General features: G+C 35.4%; 1 pseudogene; it reads left to right on the top strand.

Annotated features, from left to right (window-relative positions):
* Positions 1–228: 228 nt before the first annotated feature.
* The window catches only part of LOC127623803 (protein enabled homolog), a 150,247-nt pseudogene continuing 140,139 nt past the window's right edge, over positions 229–10,336 (top strand).

Genomic DNA, 10,336 nt, shown 5'->3' with positions numbered 1-10,336 from the left:
AATACTGTAGCGTTTATCAGGCGATAGCGCACAGCTCATGGTGAGGGCTATACCCTTAAACGCACTCCAGCATATCCAGTTTAGTTTAGCGAATGCTTGAAATAATTTGATCAAATGCTCTATCTATCCATCAATCCATCCAAATTGGTGTGGGGCGTGGCCATTTAATCTGCGCGTCTCTTGCGTGATGACGTCCACCAGTTTAGCTCTGCGTCGCCGCTGTGGCTGTAGAAGAGGATCACAGCGGCACGTTGCCGCTATTAGAAGATCAGACGCTTGCTAGAGCAAACAGAGAAATAAAATTCTCACTTACATTTTTTTGCGGCAGTACCTACAAACGACGGTGCAATGCGGTAGATCATGTAGACCGAGTTCTTTTTTATTTGCTTTGATTTTTATTTTTTTTACTTTGCTGGATACAAACTATCTTTGGTCCTGCGGCGTTTCATTCATATCTCAAGTGCGAACTTCTCAAACTCTCCGAAATCATATAACAGTGAATACATTGAGCGGAAAAACCATGAGGTAAGGAAAAATTTCTGCCCTTCCCTGGCATTCAATATTTTGATGTCTATATATATAGCTGCTCTTCTTGTTTGGGGAAATGTATTTTGTGCGCGCGTGCCATTTGCGCACTGCTTGTAAATAATTCAGTTGACCAACAATTGATTTAAATATAAGGAATTCATTATATAAATTGTTCTAGCGTTTGTCTCTAACTGATAAAATAGCTACACATATTAGTTCATTGTCATTCGTCTGCATACCTACAGGGTATGTGTGGGAATAGAACTAATATGTGTTTATATCCCCACATGAAGTGTGTTAGTGAACAGTTGTTGCAATGCAGCATGACTGAGCTGGGGAGGTCTTGTTTGCACAAGATGCATCAAATTAGCGCAATTATAGGCTACTGTCACATTATACTGTTTATGTAAAATATGAATATTACCAATTGTATTAAAAAGAGTGCCAATTTCGAATCAGTCAACCCCCCAAATATGTTAATGTATTTTTTTTTTTAGATATATTTTTTTTCCAATGTGGACTTGTATAATTTAGTGTAGTCAGTTATGCTATTTGGACATAAACAGATGATTTAATCCACTGCATTACGTTGAGATTAATATAAGTTCCCCATGTTTGGTGAGCCGGTGAGAGCATGTGTTAAAATGTTCAGCCCTTGCTTTGATTATCAGAACATATAAGTGTTTCCTCCCACACTCCCACTGAAGACACCAGGAGAAAGAGCCAGCTGTTTGTAGCCTTCATATAAAGTGCCTTTAAAACAAGTTGGATGATGTGGCTGTATAACTTTCCCTTAAGAACAACTGCAGCTTGCATCCGGTTTTTGAGTAATCTCTCATGTTTTACTTAGCCTGTTGTGGTATTACACAGTAAAGCACCTCAGATGTACGTGGGTTGTCAAAAACATGATTGTCTCCCGCTTGGGAGGGCGATTGAGCGGAGGCGAGTGTTTCATGTTTGTTAGCCATAACAGGTGGGGTTTGTGTTTTTTTTTTTTTTTTTTTTTTTTGTATAGAGCCAGACTGTTCCCTCTTACTCATCATGACCATGTGTTGGGTAGTGTCAAGCATATAATTGTGTGACACGACAACAGGGTTACTATGCATATGAAATGAGCAGGAACCCTATTTAACTTTTATGGATAAATTGCACTACAGCCAAAGGTTTGGAGGCACTTAACTGAATTAGTGTTTCTCATGTTGATCAAATCCTTTTGATCTAAAGGCTTATACTTAAATCATTGAATTAGTTATGTAGATAACTATTTATTTGGTATATTTATGAATTTCTTTACGAAACAAAAGTTTATATAAAAAAAAACCCCGTAATAAAATAAAATTGATTAGATGGTCTGGATAGTGTGGGGAAAATAGCAAACAAGTGCCTAGCCATGGAAACTCCTTCAATACTGTTTAAAAAAAGCATGATGCACCTCACGAAGTTCGTTGAGATTATGTCCAAAGTATGTGTGTATGGGTGTGTGTGGCTACATTGAAGAATCTCAAATATAAGACGATTCTGATTATTTAAAAATGTTTATGGTCACTACATTATTCCCATACATCCATTTGTGTTTCTTCATAGTTGTAATGACTGCACTAATGTAAAAAAAAAGTCATAATGAAGAATGAGATGTTTAAACTTTGGTTTGGGAAAGATAGTGGTACTTTGAGTAACTTTTATTCAAATTCATATAAGGCTTGTTCCAGGAAGGCTAGGTCAATAACACTGTTGTCTGGTTCATAGATCATGAAAGTGCCTTTTATGTTATAGATAGCTTAGGCAAGCTGAATGGTGACTCATTGGACATTTCAAATAAACTTTTGTCTTAATCTTCTCAAAATGTTTAAAAGTAAAGCATGCAGTTTTTTTTAATGCTTAAATAATGTATGGTTTCCCTGCTTAATATGCACAGACAACCGTAAGCAAGCCATTTGTATGATGAGTCCTTCGAAAATCGTATACTGTGGCACAATAAAAACTTTGCTCTTCTTGTATGAGCATCCTGACCATCCCATCATAGCAACTTCAGCTCATCCAATGATGTGAGTTTGGGTAGGGACTATCTTTTTATGACCAATGGCAGATTGTGTTTGGGAAACCTGTATGTGAACAGTCATTATTTTTGCAATTCTGTTTTGTTTAACAGAATTATTCACTTCACTTTTTAAACAGATTAAAATCAGGCTCTTTACTGTGGTTGCTCTAATTATTAGTCCCACTCAAAGCTTTCAGGGGTCATGTATGGGTTAAGGTATGCATATATAAATTCATCATTATATGCTCTTGCAATATCTGCCTTTTAGAAAGGTCCCATGCCCCTTCAGAATATTCAGTTAATCAGCACTGCATAATATGGGAGTGCAATCTTATTGAAGTAGCCATTTAAACTTCTTTCCGTTATTCTCCTTCCATAATTACTCTCTTTGGTAGAGATTCTGTCTCTACCTCATCTGCCCACACTTCTCGCTCTCTATTACACCTTGTCACCATTTATATTGTCCATTTTATCTCTCATTTAGATTCTGTCTTTGAAAATTCTTCAGCTTTGATGTCAGTAACGAGCTCATCCTATTCATTGTACTTCTTACCTACTTTAGATAAAGAATAGCAATCAAAAATGCAAGCAGATGTGCGGTTGGTCTGAAAATCTGCATAGCCATACTGATATTCAGTAAAGCAGCACAATGGAGCGCAACAGTCTGGTTCCGAAAGTAAAAATTCCATTCATTTTTTTCCAAAGACAAATACATTTTCAACGATAATAATAGGGATGGGATGATATGGTTATCTCACAATTCGATTCAAGATATGATATAAATGACACAGGCAGATATTTTTTTTTTTTTTTTTTTGCCCAAAATGCACATCAAAATAAAGTTCTATAATATGCTCAGTTTAAATAATATACTTTTTTCATATATATGTTTCACTATAAGAAATGATCACAAACAAATGAGCCTTCAAAAATAGTGGGCTACATTTTAGGCTGATCAGATGCATAACAAGCAATAGAACTGAACACAGACTGTCCTAAAAAGTGAAAATGTTTAATTTTTAAATAATTTATTTCCCTTAATTATTTAGCTTAATCACACTTTTTTTTAAATTTTTTTTTTTAAATAAAATATAAAAATTCTACCAATTAATATTATTTCTTTTTCAAATTGTCTATATAATAATGATATGAGCTGTCACTGTTTGAAATAATGTGTTAAAATTAGAAATAACGTGAATTTTACGTTTATTTGTATAACAAGCGCTATAATGGTACTGTCACTTTAAGAGTTTAACAAACATCTCACACAGGTGTTTGTTTTTTATAGCACATCCATGCTATTTGTGATCAAAGTTAATATTTGTTTAATTTTTTTTATCTGACTGTAAAGAATAGAAAGGATAATAAAGGACACATTATTCAATGAAAGTGGAGTGAGGGGTTTCATCTTTGATACATATTACATCAAAGAAATGTTTAATCGAGCATTTTTCAACAAAACAAGGTAAATTTCCAGGTATTCGACTACTTGCATTTAGGGTTGCAATGGTACGAGATTTTCACGGTACAATAACAGTCTCAGAAAATTTCATGATATCATGTTATATGATATTGCGCAATTATTATTATCAGTTACAATGACCCTTAAAGGAGTGAAAATTGATGTGTTTTTTCCTTTGGTTGAACAAACACTTTATTATAATTGAAACTTGAAACCACTTTTTAATGGAATTATGTGTAAAAAAAAAAAAAGGTCTCCCTTTTGAAAATAAATAGAATAAATAAGAAAGCTTTCAGAATTATAATAATAAACAATTATAAACATGATAAAAAAATTGCATGTAACTATAAAATGTTTTATAACTAAAACATGTTAGTTAGCATAGTATGTTAAATTAACTTCTAAATGAAAAATAACATCAACTGTGTGAGCTTTAAAGTATTGTCCTATGATTATTAATAATTAACATATACTGTAGGAGGTGCGTGACAGCACAGCCAGACTGCTCTTGTCAGTAACTTTAACTCCGTGGTTCTCAACTGGTTTTTCTTCAGGATCCAGATTTTTACATTGGAAATCAAGTGGCGACCCACCATTGTAAAAACACAACCTGTATTTTATGTATCCTGGGTCGCATTTCCTTTTTATGTTGCTTAGTTTTGTTCATGGTTTTCAAGTACGAGGACATGCATCAAGTGACATTATTTTTGTTGTTGATGTCAACAACAAAGGCGTCAGGAAGTTTTCTCTCCTCGCTTTTACAAATTGAAGAGCATATTTACTTATGTGAGCCCATAATTATCCCATTTGTTTCCTAATTTCAAACAGAACATACATATTAAACAGGAGGAAAGGCTCATCATTACCATGGTTATCAGTGTAGGTAGTCTTAAATAAGTTACAAAATTTTAGTAAATGAGAAAATAAGTACTAGCTGAAACACATCTTGAAACTTTTCAACAACTGCCACTGTTGATTTAAAATGAGGTCTAATAGATTCTACCTTTTAGATTATTTCATATATTTTGACAATGTTATAGTTTCGTAAGTTACTTTTACTCATGTAAAATCGTGAAACAATCTTGAAATGGTGATGATTCATAATGAATACATCACTGTTGCTCTTTACCTCCTCAGTGCTGTTGTTATGTCAGGGCTGCCTACTGTCTGAGAGGTTCGACTTAACTTTTTCTGCAATACTTTAAACAAGAAAAGTCTCACTAGAATTGAAATTAGTCACATCAGTTTTTTTAGGTCTGCGCTTCGCAATATCGATGGAAGCTCGGGCATGCATGCCAGTGAGCTGGTTCTGTTACACTCGTGTGAAAGTGGAGATGAGAAGCCTTTAGCTGATTGTGAGATTATCATTAAATCTGCCTTGGCAGTCCTAAATAGGCTCTCACTTGGGCGGCCGCTGAAATATCTTCAATGGAAGAATCCTGGCATTGTTCTTTACCTGCTGTCTGCGACCAAGTACGAATAGACCTGCAACCTACTTTTGGGTTGCGACCCAACTGTTTTTTTATGATATAGCATATTTTCTGGAAATAAAGTCACATCTGAATATAACTTGCACCTGGTCAATATCGTGTTGTTCAAAGTCACATATTTGTATAAGTCGCACTGACAGAGGTTAAATTCGGCAGGCACTAGGACCCAGGAGCAGCCGTCACAGTCCCATCTTCCCTTCATCTGCCCAAAAGTCAGACAAGCTCCTTTTATGAAGATTAAATTACCTCAGAATATACAGATCTCTATGCTTTGTAACTCTATGCTGTATACAAATAAACAGCTTTTAGTTGGAGTAAAACAGTATGGCTTTTGTATTCTATTAATTAATTATTGTTGAGACTGTCTTATCTGTGGATATTTCTGGTATTTAAACCCCTATGCTGCACATTAATTATCCTGTACACTGACTGAATGTTTTTACTATGAAACAGAATTTGTTTTAAACAATAATATGATGGACATGGTGTTTAAACTGATTGCTTAAAGTACTTTGTAAAGGCAAAATATTTTGAATTGGACACTTTAAAAGGCTTTCACAGCTCTATGACTGATGCTTTTATCTGTTTGAGTGCAAGCAAAGTCTTTCTAGCAAGTCAGTCCACTGTCGGCCATCTTTGGAATACATTCAGGAGGCTATTTCCAGTCATGCAAGCCCAGCTCCTATTGGCTCTTTTAACTGTAAGGCGGGACTTCCTTTCTACATTCGTTGACCGTTGTGCGTTCAGAGCTCTGGTTGAGCGTTCCAATTTCTCATTTATTTTAATAGAAGTGGACCATCTCTGCTAAACAATCTGTGCAAGTGCAGGTGAGATTCTCCGTCCAGTTGCTTTTTTTTTTCTCAATACCGTAGATAAGCAAATGTACATGGTATGAAAACCGTAAATTTTAAAACCGTGGTATACCATGAAACCATATACAAATGCAATATATCTAAATTCGAAACCTTTAAAGGCAGACCTACCATGAGTTTCGAGGTTGATCATCGATGGTATACAGAATGCTTCCATTGAAGCCATCAGTTTGCTTTATTTAAACTGCATTTTTTAAGAATGTGTTTGGTTGTAGAATTCCTGGTGAACAATTACCTTACCCGTAGTCCAGAGAAAGCCTCACAAATCTGAGAACCCTGGCCAACATAACGCGAGAAACGAGCCCCGGATTGACCACCCACTCCAAAGACGCACTGTGAATGATGCAACAGTCTCCTTTCACCCTTAAAATACATACACTATTTTATATATTTCCATAATTTATTTAATTGCATAATTTGCAATGCTTCATGGGATTGTAGTTCATGCCCTTGTGAAAGATGGTAAGTACACAGTCTTGTACCTTTTGTTATTTTCAAATACAAAACAAAGTTTATAATGTTGTGATTAACCTGCTGGTTGGCAAGCTGGTTGCTTTGGTTCTTGGTTAACAATGCTTTTATGGAGGACATTATGAAAAGCCAATGTAAAAATGTGAAAAATTATTTCGGAACCCAGACGGCAGAAAAAGTGGGTGGGCAATGTTGTGTTCTTTTGAATATGGCTGGTTATTTTGTCGATTTGAGCTCTGCTGACAAAAATGGCTCCAACAAAGACAAAGTTGAATCTAGTTGTGGTCCAATTAACGTGTATAAATGCTGGATGAAGCAGAGCTACAATCGCATTATATAGCCTATGCCTGTTAGTGTTATACGATTTCAGTTGGACTGATGACATTTTGAAAAGACGATATATTGTTTTAGTCCGACTGAGATGAGACTTTTAAAAGTGCATGTAGATATACTGATTGTCTGTGAGGTTCAGAATTGGATGTGATATGAAATCTAACAGTCTTCTCATGGCTATATGGGTCCCTTATCAATGGATTTCTCCATGTGTGTACTGCATTTTATTCTTCTATTTATTTTCTGCTCTTCCTAAATTCACTCACTTGATGTCTTTTTGCTATTGACAATCACATTGACTATCACAGCTCACTGAACAGATTCAGTGGCAAGCATTAAGTTTCTGCGAACGATTCTGAATACCTTGTATGCCTGTGCCTCTTTCAAGACACTTAATGGCCATATGAAAACCAATAAACATTCCAGATGTTTAAAATAGGCTTCTCGTGAATGGAATAGGTTTGATAGTATAGATGCACCAATGAAACAAACTTTAGTGAAAAGACTTGTCAGATAATGTAGAACAGCATGTGTCCCTCCTAAAGTTGTGTTTGTCCATACGCCTTGCTGACTTTAACCTATGTGGTTCTGTTAGTGTTGAGAGGTAGCCGACACTATATATCTGCCATATGTTGTGTTTTTCTTGGGTTTCTTTATTTTGCTTATTTTATTTCCTTTTATATTTTCATTATCCATGATCCTGTTTACAGTGGGCAGCTGTTCGATGTCAGGATAAGCAACAGCTATTAGGCTGGAAAAAGGCTGGAGTTAGAGCTGAGCTGTAGAAGATTACCATCATATATTATGAAGAAACTATACAGTTTAGGCCTATACTGGGGTAGATACAATATATTTGTGCAAATATCACTGAGTTGGACTACTTTACACTAATTGCACATTAGAGAAAAAGTTTATGATTTGGAAAAAAATAAAGAGCTGGATTTGAATAAAGAAAACAAGATTGGGAAGAACTTGTTGTATTTTGCTTGTTGTCTAAGTGCACCTAAACACTATTTTATACTGGATCAGAGAACGTTGCAAATTGATTGATTTTTACTGAAGATTTTAAGGACGTTGATCCAAAATGCAAGGGCTTCTGAAAGGTATGCTTCATTATGCAATAAAATTTTTTTTAGAACATTTCAACTTTTGCTGCAGCGCAGCCACACTCTGACATGGGCATCTGTTGACCAATGAGAATTAGAGAGCTGTACTTTGGGAAATCATATTTGCTATATTAACACTTGATTTCAAAACACCAACACTTTTTCCACACCTAAAATAAACTGAGCTTATGCATCTTGATCCATCAAACACTCCATCTCAGCTTTCTTAGCTCTTCTGTAGTGTAGGCAACTTAAGTCATTGTCCACAGCTTTTGCTAAACACCCTCCTTGAATCTGGCCATGAAACTAATGTACTCGTTATTAATAGTGCCTTAGATCAATGAGTGTCATCAAGTGAGAATGAGAATGATGTTTAACTACCCTGAGTGTACTGTACTTCAAACCATTTACTTAATTTCCTAATATAATATAATCTATGGATCTGAGATGGGCTAATAGTAATTCAGCCCTGGCCTGAAAGGGACAAATTATCTCTCTTCTGAAGGAAATGCGTTAACAACCTAACCATCGCCTACCTTTTGCATTATATCTTCCCAAACTATATACTGCACCAACTGCAATTTGCTCACTTAATGAGGACCATGAATGTGTATTTTTCAAAATGTTACTTGTTCCCATTTTCTGGAGTCTTAAAGTTGTAATTTTTTTATTTTTTTTTTATGATGGACTTAATTTGAAAGACATTCTGTAGTGCATCACCTGGGAAAAGCATTTATGGGCATCACGTGACCCAGCTAATGTCCTTTTTCAAGTGTAGATACCACTTGTGTTGCACCACAGCCAGAGTAGATTTGTTTGGGAGTATGGGATTAGTTGTAAGTGATCGGTATTGGAAAAGCAAATTCTGCTAGATCAATTAACAGGAAAACTTCAGAAACGTGACATTGGGTGGCATAACTAGTAGGTTTGCTTTGCCCATTTTTGGTCTTACTCAAACTATATGCATGGATGCCAAAAGCTACTCAAAGAAAGGATCAATGTTGCAATTTTCCACCTTACATAAAGTCATGTTGGTTAAATTGCAATCAATCACCATTAATTAATCATCAGCTCTGGTATCAAATCAAGTGAACTGGAATAGAGTCAAATTGGTAAATCTGTATTGATACCTAGGCCTAATCATCTTTGGAAGGGGATGAGAAAATGTTTCACATCTTTTGTTGCTGACGTCAAAGGCTGTGTGTCCAATCAAATTCTACAAATTTTTTTGCAAATTCATCTGTCACTTGGTGGAAACTAGCCAAATTAGGCAGAAATATGGACCGGTTATATGAAAAACCTCATCCTCAAACCATGAATAAAACTTCTGAAGTTAAATAAAATGTGACTCATAGGGGTTCACTTGCAAGAAGGATAAATGTTGTTATTGTGAGGTGAATTATTGGTAGTAGAACTGGACCACATGACACCACTGAAATATAAGATCCCCTTAGAAGCCAACAGTGCTGTGTAGATTACTTCTGAATTGTATTTTGATACTGATTACAAATTACATAACTAAAATTGTAGTCAGGAGCAATCTCTTGGATTACATTTTGAAGTTGATCTAATCTGATTGTTTTTGGATTATTCTGACAAGGGTTGTCACGATACCATAATCATACTTTTGCTGGTATAGTATCGTAAAGTATCACAATACCAAGTAGTGTCACGATACCACATGATAGTTTGTTAATCCTTAACACAGTTTGTCATAGCAAAGGTGGTTCTTAGAAACTAGCCATTCCACTTGTTGCTCCAGAAGTGCTGAAAATAACTGCTGGATGAATTTGGAGTAGGGTCAAATGGACTAAATGGTTGCCTAATAAATTCTTAGTTTGACATAAAAAAAAAAAAAAGATAAGCAAAAGATGTAGCATCAAAACGGCCAGTTCAAACGGATATGGCTTTAAACTTTTGTTCCATTTATTTCTGTGATTATTTGACTGTTTGTAATAGTGTTGTCAAAAATACCGGTACTCCGGTACCAAGTCGAAACTGAAACAAAATTTTTTTTACGATACCAGAATTTCTGT

Source organism: Xyrauchen texanus, chromosome 30 (genome assembly GCF_025860055.1).
Source record: "Xyrauchen texanus isolate HMW12.3.18 chromosome 30, RBS_HiC_50CHRs, whole genome shotgun sequence".
NCBI classification, from domain to species: domain Eukaryota; kingdom Metazoa; phylum Chordata; class Actinopteri; order Cypriniformes; family Catostomidae; genus Xyrauchen; species Xyrauchen texanus.
Note: the sequence above shows the minus strand (reverse complement) of the source record. Positions and strands in the feature narration are given on the sequence as shown.